This window comes from Scyliorhinus torazame, chromosome 5 (genome assembly GCF_047496885.1).
Source record: "Scyliorhinus torazame isolate Kashiwa2021f chromosome 5, sScyTor2.1, whole genome shotgun sequence".
Classification (NCBI taxonomy): domain Eukaryota; kingdom Metazoa; phylum Chordata; class Chondrichthyes; order Carcharhiniformes; family Scyliorhinidae; genus Scyliorhinus; species Scyliorhinus torazame.
Window position 1 is genome coordinate 212576799 of NC_092711.1, and position 14334 is coordinate 212591132.

At 49.3% G+C, this 14334-nt stretch overlaps 1 protein-coding gene across 1 annotated transcript in view; it reads left to right on the forward strand.

The window, feature by feature from the left end:
- The window catches only part of LOC140420929 (sodium- and chloride-dependent neutral and basic amino acid transporter B(0+)-like), a 269713-nt gene that overhangs the window by 206719 nt on the left and 48660 nt on the right, over positions 1-14334 (forward strand). The gene's annotated exons all lie outside the window — the stretch shown is intronic.

Here is a 14334-nt window from a genome sequence, read left to right on the forward strand (position 1 = left end):
GTGCCTCTCGCTTGTGAATACTGAAGCAAAATTATCATTTTGGGCCTCCCCTATCTCCTCAGACTCTAGGCACAAGTTCCCGCCACTATCCCTGATCGGCTCTACTCTCACTCTGATCATCCTCTTATTTCTCAGATAAGTGTAGAACGCCTTGGGGTTTTCCCTAATCCTTCCCGCCAAGGCTTTTTCATGCCCACTTCTAGCTCTCCTCGGTCCATTTTTGAGTTCCTTCCTGGCTACCTTGTAACCCTCTAGAGCCGTGCCAGATCCTTGCTTCCTCAACCTTATGTAAGCTTCCTTCTTCCTCTTGACGAGAGGCCCCACTCCTCTTGTCATCCAAGGCTCTTTCACGCTACCATTCCTTCCTCGTTTCAGTGGGACAAAACTATCCAGCACTCGCAGAAAGTGCTCCTTCTACAACCCCTACATTACTGGTGTGCATTTCCCCAAGAAGAATTGTTCCCACTTTATGCTCCTCAGCTCCTGCCTGATAGCAGTATAATTTCCCCTCCCCCAATTAAATACCTTCCCATACTGTCTGTTCCTATCCCTCTCCATGACTATGGTAAAGGTCAAGTTGTGATCATTGTCACCGAAATGCTCTCCCACCAAGACATCTGACACCTGGCCTAGTTTGTGGCCGAGCACCAAGTCCAATCTGGCCTCCCCCCCAGTCGACCTATCTACATATTGAGTCAGGAATCCTTCCTGTACACACCTGACAAAACCTGATTAGGGAAGCGAAAGCTGGGGCGTCGGCCCTCTTCCTCATGTGTAACTCTGGCTGTTCGGATACCCCGATTGCCACTCTTGGGCATGGCTGCACCCCCACAACCTTGGACATTGCCACGGAGAAGGCTGTTCAGAACCCTACAGGTTTGGGACAGGCCCAAAACATGGGTGTGGTTGGCCGGGCCTCTCTGGCACCGTTCACATTTATCCTCTGCCTCCGGGAAGAACCTGATCAGTCGGTTCTGGTTAGGTGTGCTCTGTGCAGCACCTTCAACTGCATGAGGCTGAGCCTTGGAGGCGGTGGAGTTGGCCCAGCCCACTTCCATCCCTAGTTCGACTCCCCATTTTCATCTGGCTTCGTCCAGTGGCAGTCTCGCCCTGTCTGCAGTGATCTATATATCTGCTGGTATGTAAAGGGTTAACAACTGTATCATAGTGCTAGACAGCCACAAGATGGCAGCACCAGATCCATGTATATAAACTGTACTCAGAGGATATTCCCGCCTCTTTGTATCAGGAGTGACTAGATAGCAGAGTGTTACAGATATAGCTTAGTTGGCACGTGTAGTTAAACGTTATTTATACTGCTTATTTACTTAATCAACAGTTATAGTTGCAGAAGAGTGAACAAACTCATTGATATTTATATTCGTTATTCATTAAATGTTATTTGCTTAAATTGAAGACTGATAGTTTCATTGAACTACAACCATCAGACCATTCTGGAAGTAAGCAAAAGAGTAACAAGGTATTACAATCACGTAATATAACACTGACAATACATGTCCGTAGATTTTCCCCTTCCTTACTGTCCTTGTTTATCAGGTCCTCCAGTAATGTGGTCTCAGAGGCCCTCGGATAATGTCTCCTTGAGGAGAATGTGCTTTAACTGTAGGTGTCTTAAGTTTGTGTCCTGTCGGTAGTTTCAGCTCATCAGCCGGTTCACTCAGTGTCGCTAATCTGTCCCCTGGGCAGGATGTGTGTTTCATCGGGGGGATTGGAGCGCTGCCATGGTGGGGGCCCGGAGGGTTGTTCCCTTGCAGGAGGGCTCCTCCATCCGCACCCATTCCGTGGTGGGTTCACATATTCATCCCCTCACTCCCTCTGCCGTAGCTGCCCAGTGGTAATATTGTAGGTTTGGTAGTGCCAGGCCGCCCTTATCTTTTCTCCTTTGCAGTGTTAATTTGGTGACTCTCGGGTTCTTACCCCTCCACACAAGCGGCATGATCATTTTGTCTATGTTTTGGAAAAAGGCCCTGGGGATGAAGATCGGTATTGATTTGAACTCGGCTGTACGTTCATTTTGATCGTCTGCACCCTCCCCGCCAGGGAGAGCTGGAGCTTGTCCCATCTCTGTAGGTCCTTTTATGACTTTCGAACTGTGCTTCCGCCATGTGGATATGCCCTTGATCTCCGTGGTTTCCCTTTCTCCAGGGGCACCCCAACATGGTCTCCAACTGTGTGTACGCCACGTGGGTGCGCCCCTGCACTCCGGGGTCTCACTTTGTTTGGGCACCCTCCGAAGTGGCTGCTTGTGGCGCCATCTTGTTTCCTCCATCTGCTCCCTGCCTGCCCAAGCCAATTCATTTGCCAGCTCTTTTTCCCATTCTATTCCTTGTATGTTCTGTACTCTTCCCCTGTTCCCCCTGCCCTCCCCACGTCTCCTCTCCCTGTCTCCCCCCCCCCCCCGCCCCCTCCCCTCCCCCCCCCTCCGGTTTCCCCCTCCCTGCCGCTGTTCCTCGCCCCCGGGCAGGCGCTCCCTCGCCGCTGAGAGGCGCGCCGCAGCCCCCCTTACTGACTGTTTTCCTGTGCCAGCCCTGCCTGCTAGTATGGTGGCTCCCCTCTCAGGGCTGATCTAGCCCTTTGCCTATGTTCTCTGGCTGCCTGTATTCCCCTCCCCCCCCTCACCTGCTTTCCCTCTCCTTGCTCTCTACTGTACCCGGTCTTTCTGTTCACAACGAGGCAGCGCAGTCCCGCAGACACATACTCCAGACTATAGTCCCTGATTTCAACTCTTTTCAGCGATCCTCCCCGAGACACCTTCATCGCTGCCGTGCTTGTTCTCTGGCCGGGTCGTTAGTCCGCACAAAGTCGTTTGCCTCTGCTGGGGTGTTAAAATAATGTTCTTTACTCTGACCCAGAGTCTGGATGGAAATAGCATGCCAAATTGCACCCCACTTTTGTAAAGCGCCAATTGTGCCGTGTTGAACTCGGCCCTTTTCTTTGCCAGGCCTGCCCCAATGTCCTGGTAGACCAGGATTCTGTGTTCTTCCCACGAGCTGGCTTTCGTTTGTCTGGCCCATCTTAGTTTCCTTTCCTGCTCCTGGTATCTGAAGTGTTGGGTACTCTGATACACAGACGAACCAACACGGTTGCGAATGGTACAACCAGTTTTATTTCAATGAACTATTAACATATTAAACTCTGGTATTCAGCACATGGTGAACCTCTGAGTGGCTGGCAACGAGGTCTGTGCCCTGAGCCCTCTCCTGCTCGAGTGCCCAGGAAGTGTCGTGTTCCCTGCTTTGTACTGTGCACGCTCTTGTCCGTGATTGGCTGTCATGTTTTGTGTGTTGATTGGTCCGTTGATCTGTCCATCATTATGTGTGTATGTATGTGCTGTGATGTTCACCTGAATATCATTACATCCCCCTTTTTTTTTACAGGATTATGTGCCTACTTGTTTATAAATAGAGATGTGTACTGAGTGTAGCTAAATGTGTGTGTGTGCAATATTTACAGCATGTACATGGGGCTTAACTATATACAAGGGGCGATGTCGGGTGTGACATAACAACGAGGTTGTACCAGAACAAAGAACGGGGAAATGTTGAACGATAAAATGAATTCCTGTAACGATAAGAACATAAACATATTAACAAAGTGGTTGCATGAGATCAATGTATAAACAGTCTCATAAGTCCAGTCTGGTAGGTGGGTGACGAATTCGGGTTGACCGTCAGGGTGGCACACCATTCATCACCCGGATTGATCGTATTAACTCGGTTCCCATCAATGACTGCAACACGGAAGGCGTCTCGGTCATCTGTGTCACCGGTCTGGATGTCATCTGGGCAAGATTCGTAATGGGGAGGCTGAATGGTCCGCACGTCCCTTCGAGGTCGGAGTTGTGGAAGATTGACAGGTTGAGCTGCTCGACAGTAAGCAGCGTAGTGGCCCACCTTGCCACAGAGTAGGCATTGTCGGGCTCTTGCGGGACATTGCCGCTTTAAATGTGCAGCTCCACAGTTGCCGCACGTCGTGATGGCATGACGTTCGTTGCGCCACTGCGCATGCGCAGTTTTGTCTTGCATCGGGCGCGCCTGCGCATCACGTCCCTCAGTGTTGCCGTAGGTTTTGGCGCGCACAAGCGCGGGAGGCCCCCGAAAAGCGCGAAAAATGGCCGCCCTCGTCCGGGCCGTGGGCCAGGAGGAACTCGATCGCCTGGACCCGTTCGGCCTCGTGGGGCACCTGACTCGCCGATCCGGCCACGTAGGACCCCCGCCGCGCCGATTCGGTCACCTGAAATTGTGCATAGCGGCTAGTCGCGTTTTCGTGCAGGACACAGGCTTCGATTGCGGAGGCTAAGGTGAGGCCTTTTATTTTTAAAAGCTGCTGGCGTAGGGTGCCCGAGGCGACCCCAAAAACGATCTGGTCCAGAATCATGGAGTCCGAGGTGGTGTAACCGCAGGACTGCGCGAGGATGCGGAGCTGGGTAAGGAATGACTGAAAGAGCTAATCATTACCTTGCAGGTGCTGCTGGAAGACATATCTCTCGAAGCTTTTGTTGACCTCGACGTTGAAGTGTTGGTCGAGCTTGAGAAGGACCGTCTTGTATTTGGATTTGTCCTCGCCTTCCGCGAACACCAGGGAGTTGTAGACATGGATGGCGTGCTGCCCTGCGGTGGTGAGGAGGATGGCGATGTTCCTGGTGTCCGAGGCGCTCCCTCTTTCGTTGGCTTCCAGAAAGAGCTGGAAGCGCTGCTTGAACAACTTCCAATTTACGCCAAGGTTCCCAGCGACTTGCAGCGGCTGCGGTGTGTTGACGGTGTCCATGGCGCAGGATGGCAGATTTGTGGGTAGATGTCAAATCACTCCTGGTATCATGAAGTGTTGGGTACTCTGATACACGGACGAACCAACACGGTTGCGAATGGTACAACGCAGTTTTATTTCAATTAACTATTAACATATTAAACTCTGGTGTTCAGCACATCGTGAACCTCTGAGTAGCTGGCAATGAGGTCTGTGCCCTGAGCCCTCTCCTGCTCGAGTGCCCAGGAAGTGTCGTGTTCCCTGCTTTCTACTGTGTATGCTCTTGTCCGTGATTGGCTGTCGTGTTTTGTGTGTTGATTGGTCCGTGGATCTGTCCATCATTATATGTATGTATGTGCTGTGATGTTCACCTGAATATCATGACAGTATCGGTACAGCTTTGCTATAATCACTCTCGGTTGTTCCTCTGCTTTGGGCTTCGGTCTGAGCGATCTGTGTAACCTGTCGTGTTGGGGGAGGGGTTGGGAAACTGTCTCTCCCGACCAGGTTGCCCAGCATTTGGGCGATATAGTCTGTCAGATATCTTCCCTCAATGCCTTACGGTCGGCCCACAATTTGAATGTGCCGCGGGAACATGTTCTCCTGGTCCTCGGCCTTTCCCTTCAAACTCTCCTGGGTCACCACCAACCTTTTCATCTCTGCCTCAAGAGCAACAATTGTGTTGCTCTGGTCCGTCGATCATTTTTTCTTACATCTCCACTTTCTTCCCCAGACCATCAATCGTGCGTTGGAGGGAGACCACCGCCTCCATAACCACCACCGTGACTGCCACCTCGATCTTGGTTTTTATTACTTCCTTCATGGTGGCTAGCTCCTTTTTTAGGAAGATCCTCCACCCGTATGCCTTGGTGGGGAGGGAGAAGTTGTTGCTGGTGTCGGCACCAGTGCTCGGGTCACAGATCTTTCCCGCTCTTGGGCGGCCGTGGGTCCACCGGCTCGTCCGCTCGCTGGTCGTGGCCCTTTCCCTCACTCTGCCCTCTCGTCGGCCCCTCGAGATTCCATTCGCCGGCATCTTCTCCGCTGTATCTCCTTCTCTTTTGGGATTCTTTTCCATTGGCTTTTCAGGCCAAATTTTTCTGAAATTTACTTTTTTGGTTCTAGTTATAGAAGGATATAGTTATCTAGGATATAGTCACCTGATGCGCATCCAATCAACATATCATCGTCACCGGAACCTGAATTTTAAATTCTACCATACTGTGGTCACTACTCCCTCGAGGATCCTTAACTATGAGGTCATTAATTTTTTTTAAATTTAGAGTGCCCAATTCATTTTTGCCAATTAAGGGGCAATTTAGCATGGCCAGTCCACCTCGCTTGCACATTTTTGGGTTGTTGGGGCGAAATCTACACAAACACGGTGAAGTAAAGACCTCACCACTATTCTTTGAATTCCCCCAAGAGTCGATAGAGCGCTGTAATTCTAAATGGTGATCCAGGGATTCACTTGCTTTCCCTGACTCCTAGGCAGACTTAGGTGGATGCCAATCAGGTCAAGCTATTATTTCAAGTTATCCCCCCGGTGTAATCCATATCTTCCTAGGAGATTTTGTCTACTTACCACTCAGTACCTTACACACAGGTCCGGCTTGCTGAGCAGAGTAAAGTAAACTTTCTAATAATAATAATAACCACTCTTTCAAGTTATTAGTTTAAACTTAATTTTATTTTCAAGATTAAAAGATCAAAACTACTTTTACAGAAAGGTAAAATGATTTTTTCTTGTTCGGACCAGTTGTAAGACTTTTGTCTTCTGTTCGCTTCTCTGAGTTGCCCGGTCTTCAGATGCTGCTCATCCCATCACCGAGGAAGAATGTCTCTCCCTCTCTGCTCAATTTTCAGAGTTTTTATAGCAATTGGTCTAGCCTGACCTTCACAAACCTTTGCTGACTGAGCCTGACAGTTGAAAGCTAGTTTCTATCGGTTGGAAGCGTGGCTCCTTGCAACAGCGTGGCTTCATTCCACCAGACTTCATTCGCCATTACTTACTTTGAACTTTGTCACTTTGCTTGACATGTAATAAATTTGTCTGTGACTTTGTCAGTAACATTTCAGATTTATGTATTTTTAAATGATTTTTTCAGTCTCAACCCGGGTCATCTTTGGGTCAAGTTAATGTCATGTTCAGGTTAGCCCCTTTGGCTCTAACCTTACCTGGCTTGGCTATTTTCTAAAAGGTTTTAATGTCAAAATGGTGTATGTTATTGTGTATCCTTATCACCTTATGAATTTCTTTATTTGTAAATCAATTGTCTCATCTTATTACTGGTGTCAGCAAGTTTTCCCGCTCATCAGTTGGCCCTTTTTTTAAACCTTAGATTCTGGCTGCTCTTCTTAATTGTTCAATAAAATAATTCATTGCTTAAAGAATTGTGAAATATTGTTCCCTTTCATATAACTTAAGAATTTAAGTCGATCCAAGGACTTTTTAACTTGTAAATCAGAATGAATTGTTCCTAGCTGTTTTCCTTCACGTCTGTGAAGCTGTCTGCATTTCAAACAAGCTGCTGCTGTTAACCCTTGTGTGATTTCTCCCTTTCATTAAGAGTCTCAGGCATTCTCAGTGTTACTTTCATGTTTCAAATGTCATATTTTTCCAATTTTCAGTACAACGGGGAGAATGTGCAAACTTCACACGGACAGTGATCCAGAGCCGGGATCGAACCTGGGACCTCGGCGCCGTGAGGCCACGGTGCTAACCCACTGTGCCACCGTGCTGCCCTTCTATGAGGTCATTAATTAATCCCTCCTCATTACACAATACTAAATCCAGAGTAGCTTGCTCCATGGTTGGTTCCCCAACGTACTGTTCCAGGAAACAATCTCGAATGCATTCAATGAACTCTGCCTCCAGGCTACCATTGCCAATTTGATTCTTCCAGTTTATGTGCATATTAGTGTTTTGTTACCTGTCTGGTAGGTAACATGTGCTACTCAAACCTTGGTTAGTGATGAGGTATTCTGAGTCCCGATGAAGAAGATTCGAACTCTTCCAGTAGTAACAAAAGGTTTATTGAGTAACTACAACAGTATTTACATGAGTTCTTTACTTTAACTTTGATACTAATGATAAGGTTAACAAGATCTAACTATGGTAACTATACGCAACTCCACTGGCCATCTAAACTAGTCTGCTGTTGCTATGATCACAGTGCACCCAAGAGAGAGAGAGACAATGTGGCTGCCTTTTATACCCCTGTTGGTCCGGCCCTCTAGTGATCATGTGGTGCTACTGATTACACATTAACCCCTTGTGCACATGCACACATAGAGATCACTACAATTAGAACCACCTATTATTATTGCCGTACCTTTCTTACAAGCCCCCAGTATTTCCTGGTTATACTGTGCCCCACTGCGGAACTACTGTTTGGGACCTATAGATTACTCCTACCAAGAACTTTTTCCCCTTGCTATTTCTTATTTCTACCCAGACTGATTCCACATTTTGCTATCCAGTACTGATGTAATTTCTCAGTACAGCACTGATCCTTTCCTCACCAGCAGGGCTACTTTTCCTTTCAGCCAATCTTTCTGAAATACTACATACACTTGGATATTCAACTCCCAGACCTGGTCTCCCTGTAACCATGTTTCAGTAACCGCCACCAAATCATACCCTTTTTTTTTCTATTAGCGCCATTAACTCATTAAGTTTGTTTCGAATGCTTTGTGCACCTTAATACAAAACTTTTAAATGTGTTTCAATGTGAAATTTCCATACTCTTCTATATTTCCTTGGTGCGTAAAGACATTCAGCTGGTGGTGTTTGTCCATATGCTTGCCATGGGACACTATCCAATAGTTACACCCAGGAGGTGATTCTTCCCCAAATGCAAACTGTTTCAGTACCTCTATGAGGTATTTCAACCCTGTTGAAGGCCTTTTCTGCATCCAGGGAGATGATCACTTATGTTTTCTCTCCCCGGATGGGCTCATGATCATGTTCAGCAGGCGTCTGATGTTCCATGTTTGCTACCCGGGCTTAACAAAGCCCGTCTAATTTTCCGCAACAACCTCTGGCAAACAACTCTCCAGCCGTCTTGCCAGGGCATTCGCTAGGATCTTAGTGTTGGTGTTAAGAAGTGAGGTGGGTTTGTAGGATCAGCACTCCGTCAGGTCTTTGTCTTTTTTGCGTATCAGCGATATCGAGGCCTGAGCCAACTTTAGTGGCTGGGCACCCCTTGTAAGAAATGAATCTGTGAACATCTCCCACAGGTGTGGGGCCAGTGCTGTTGTGAATTTTTTATAGATGTCCATCCGGAATCCGTCCAGCCCTGGCGCCGTCCCCGTCTACATGGAGTTAGTGCTCTCCATGACTTCCCTCAGTTCGAATGGTGCCTCCAGGACCTGTCCCATATCTTCACCCAAGACTGGCATGCCCAATCCATCAAGGAACTGCTTCATCTTCGACCCTCTCCGGGGGCTCAGAGATATACAGTTCCCGGAAGAATGTTGCGAAGGCTTCATTGATCTGCTCTGGCGCTGCAACTAGATTACCACTCCTGTCTTTTACCTGGGCTAACTCCATCGTGGCTGCCTGCTTTCCCAGTTGGTGGGCCATCAGGCGGCTGGCTTTGATTCCATGTTCGTAAACGATCCCGTGTCTGACCAAGCTGGTGTATTGCTTTCCCCTGAGTGCAGGTCAAAGTTTATTCGTAGCTTTTTCCTCCCTGCCAGTAGTTTCATGGTTGGGGCCTCCAGTATGGAGTCAACTAGCTGTTGCCTAGCCGCCTTCTCTTGTATGCAATAATCCATTTCCTCCCTTATCACTGCTTTCAGTGCCTCCCAGAACGTGGAGGGTGAGACCTCTCCATTCTGGTTGTTGGCAATGTACCTGTCTATGGCTTGTGATTTCTGTTCACAGAATGCCTTGTCGGCAAGGAGGGCCATGTCCAGCCTCCATGCAGGGTGGGGGGGGGGGGGGGGGGGGGGGGGGCGCTTTGAGCCCAGCCCGTCTCCAACCTCACCAACATGTACTGTGGCGCATGGTCAGTGATCACGATTGTGGAGCACTCCGCTCCTACTATCCCTGGAAGCACAGCTTTCCCCAATATGAAGAAGTCGATCCTGATATAGACCCTGTGTACCTGGGAGAAGAAGGAGAACTCCTTTTCCCCTGGGTGCGTGAACCTCCAGGTTACACTGCCTCCATCTACTCCATGAGGTTGTTCAACTTTCTCGCCATGTTTGATAGTTTCCCTGATTTGTGGCTGGATCTTTCCGGCCGTGGGTCCTGTATGCAACAAACGGCCCCCCGCATAATGAGTCGGTGTTGTTGTGTTTCTGGATATGATACGGAACACGTATCTCTCAAATGTTTCATTCTTTTTGGGGGAGCAATGTTGATCAAAGTGCCCAATGACTTCATCGTATCTCTTGCTCTCCACTGCATTATCAAAAGCAAAAGTATCATATATTTCAATTGTTTGTGGACCCGCCACCGTGAGCAGCAACACAATTCACTTTTTGTCAGGCTGTGCCTGCAGGCCAAGGGTTGATACATAGAGCTTAAACTGCGGTTTGATGACACGCCAGTTTTCATCTAAGTTACCCGATACTTGAAGCTGGTGGGGTGCCTTTAAACCTTCCATCTCGAACTTCACTCTTTTACTGCATTGAGTGGCCAATGGTCGCATTTCACCAGGTTGGTTCTTCGGCCCATTTAACTTCGCCTTTTCTGTTGTTACCCTCAAATCTTCAGAACTTCTGGTACCATGTTGTATCCTGTGATCTTTGTCTTGAAATGATTCTACAGAACTGCTGGCGACTTACCCGGAACGATGATTTATTAATGTAAACATTAAGGTAACAATCAGGATCTTACACAGACCAAGTTATCGCAGAGTTACATTAGACTGTCCTGGAACTACCGTTATAAGCACTGTCCTCATGTAAGCCTTACAACCTTCTGCTAGTAGTTGGATCTCATTTGATTGATGTCTGACACCACCTGCTAATATTATCTACAGTCATATCACCACAGGTAATAGTCTATGTCAGAGCTTTCAGCCATGAATTTCTTTATGAATTCCGGTTTGTCCAAGTTGGGCGCATTCACATTTACGAGGACCACTGGTGCCTCTCACAGGATGCCACTAACCATGATCTACTGCCCCTTGGGTCCGTGACCGTCTTGGAGGCCATGAAGGCTGTCCTCTTATTGAGCAGTATGGCCACCCCCCACCCCCCCCCCCCAGCCCTCATCCCGTAGCACGATTGGTAAGTCAAACTCACCCAGCTCTTTCTTACCTGCAGTCAGTCCTTCTCCCTCAGGTGGGTCTCTTGGAGGAAGATAGTATTAGCCCTCAGATTTTTCAGATGGGCGAAGGCGCTGAATCTTTTCACTGGGTCGTTAAGTCCCCTGGTGTTGCAGGTGACTAACCTGATGGGGGTGTTTTGTCACCCTTCTCCTGCAGGATCAACCATACTTTGTGGATGTGCCCCTGCTCTGCGGGGTTTTCCTTCATCTGGGGACCATCCAAGATGGCCGTTGTCACCATATTCGCCATGTGGACGGGCACCTGCACTCAGGGGCCCATTTGTTTGAGGGCCATCCAAGATGGCTATTCTTGGTGTACTTATTTCTGTTGCTGCCATATGCGTTCTGTCATAGCCAACGTTCTACCCAGCACCCCTCCTACCCACCACGGTTCCCCCTTGGGAATGTCTACCCCCTTTTCCCCACCCCTGTCTTCCCCCCTTTCCTCCCCCATCCAGATTTTTCTCCCCCCACTTCTGCCAGACACTCTCTCCCCCTTGGGAGCTGTGCTGCAGTCTCCATTCTCCTATTCCCTGAGCTAGCTTGCTTGGTGGTGTGGTGTGACTTGTGGGCTCTGTCTACCTCTGGGGTTTGGGGAAGTTCTACTCAGCAACCAGTTTCCCCAGCATCTGGGCCTCATACTCCATGGGACTCCTGCCCTTGATACCCTCCGATAGGCCCACAATGCGAAGATTCTACCGTTGCAACCGGTTCTCCTGGTCCTTGACCTTCCCTTTAAGCATCCCCTGGGTCTCACCAAATTGCCACTTCCATCTCAAATGAGGCAATCCAGTCGCTCTGGTCGGTTGCTGCCTTCTCCAGCTCCCTGATGGTTGCCTCCTACGCCTCCAGTTGTTGCTTCATTTTTTCCAGTGCCACATTGAAGGGGGCCTGGGCACCTGACCACCTCCTTCACCATTGCCACCATCTATAACTTGATGGCATCTCTGTGCTTTAGGAGCTCCTGCGTTAGGAAGTCCATCCACTCGGGGGTAATCCAGTATGTGCCTTGGCGACTCGACCTGTTCAGGTACAGCCAGCTCCATCCCACTCCACGTGCTCGTCACAGCCTGTCCTTCCTTTCCAGGCTCTTACTGATCCTTATCGGCTCCAGAATTGTTTGCGGGCATTTTCTGCTGTGGTGTTCTTGAAGGAGGGGGGAGGGTCGCATTCTTAGTCGCCTATTTTGGGGCTAAAAGTGCAAAATTCAAACTTCCAGGAAGAGAGACACCTTTTCTGCCTCTGGTCAGCACATCCCCTTCACCGGAACCTATCTATTTCCTTCTTGAAAGCTTTTAATGATTCAGACTCCACAGCATTATGGAGCAGCAAGTTCCACAAATTCACCACCCTCTGTGAGAAGTAGTTCCTCTTCATCTCAGTTCCAAATCTACCACCTCTCAACCTATATCTGTGACCTCTTGTTCTAGATTGCCTCACAAGGGGGAACATTTGATCTATGTTTACTATATCAATTCCTTTTCGTGGAGCAGGTCTTCATCAACCTCCATCCCATGGACCAAACCCCCTGTCACTGCAAACCCAGGGCCCGCACCCTGTAGTTAGGCACGGAGGGGGCTGCAGGTGTAAGGGGAGCAGTGAGTGCAAGGAGGGTGCAAAGGAAAAGGGGTGATTGGGGGTTCAGTTGAATGTGAGGGATTGTGATGGCACAGTCAGGCCGCCGGTGGCCAGAACCCCGAGATGGCGAACCCGGTGGCAATGGAAGCATCCTGTTCGCAGCACCCCAAGAGCACATATTATGTGGCCCTCCAGGACAGCCCTCTTCCGATCCTCCTCCTCGGACGAGGCTTGGCATTCATCCTCCTTCTCCAGCATGTCCTCTGCACAATGTTGTGGAGGATGCAACAGACCACCACGATGTGGAAGATTCTCTAGCACTGCACTGTAGGGCTCCTCCAAAGCGGTCCTGGCACCTGAACCACATCTTGAGGACACCAATGCACCGCTTGATCAAACCCCTGGTCGCGTCATGGGGTCGTTTGTCGTGGTTCTCCATGTCGATCTGAGGCATCTGGATAGACGACATCAGCCATTACCGCAGGGGATATCCCCTGTTGCCCAATAGCCAACATCTCACCCGGGGGCGTGCGCCTTAAAAAGTGTGGGGTACTTTGAGTGTGCCAGGATGAAGGCGCCGTGCATGCTGCCTGGGCATTGGGCGCAGAGGCACATGATAAGCAGCTGGTGGTCACACACCAACTGCACGTTCATTGAGTGGTACCCCTTTCGGTTTATGAAGGCAAACCTCTCATGCGGCGACATTTGTAGGCAGATGTACATCCCGTTGATTAACCCCTGAACTTAGGGCATCCCAGCGATGAACCCTGCTGCCTGGACAACCTGGTGGGCTCCATCCATATTTAGTGTGATACATTACGGCGCCCGGGAATACAGGGCACCCATAAGGGTGGTGGCGCTCGGCGAAACTACGGGCCACAGTGGGCGGTGAGTGGGGTGCGCTGTAAGGTAACTGCTTTGCAGGCTGTAGCAATGGTAGTCCGTACCTGCACACCACAGTCCTAGGGTCACCTCAACACCAAGGGCCATCTCCTGGTCGTACCCCGCTACTCTGCGTCCCTGGCGGGGTGCCCCCCCCTGCCGACCAACAGTAGGACTGGAAGCATATGCTGCGCCATTAGGAACATGTCTTACCTCCTCTCTTCCTCAGCAGCCATGTCGCCTTTTTCACGATTTTAAATACCATCAGTAAACCTTGCTGCTGGCAGAGGCGGAGCATTACTGGATGCCCAGAGAATGCCGGGGCAGGCCCGCTAATGATATGATAATGGTGTTTGCTGGAAGATTTGCATGCCCACGCCGGCGTGCTGTGTAGAACGCATTCACGCTGCTGTCAGGAGACCGGAGGATGCAACTCTGTGCGGTGCCCAGCTCCGGCTTCAATTTTCGGGAGGCACGCGATGATTAGCCCATTTGTGCTTAGCAATTCCGGCATTGCTGGACGGCGAATCCCGCCTTTATCTTCTCTTCACTGCCTGCTTTCCCACATAATTTAGTATTATTCACAAATTGTGCTTTGTTGCACTCTGTCACTGCTTGCAAATCATTTATGTAGATTGTAAACAGTTGAAGTCTGAGGACTGAGGCCCCATTGCTGCTGTTACTCTTTAGTGCCATTATTTACTTCATTATTGGTATTTTGTTTACCTTAATTCTGGTGAGTCTGTGATCCTGATTCAATACAGGTTCCCTTGGAATGTCTAACATGCCATTGACTTCATCCACTGTAAATATGGATGCAGAGA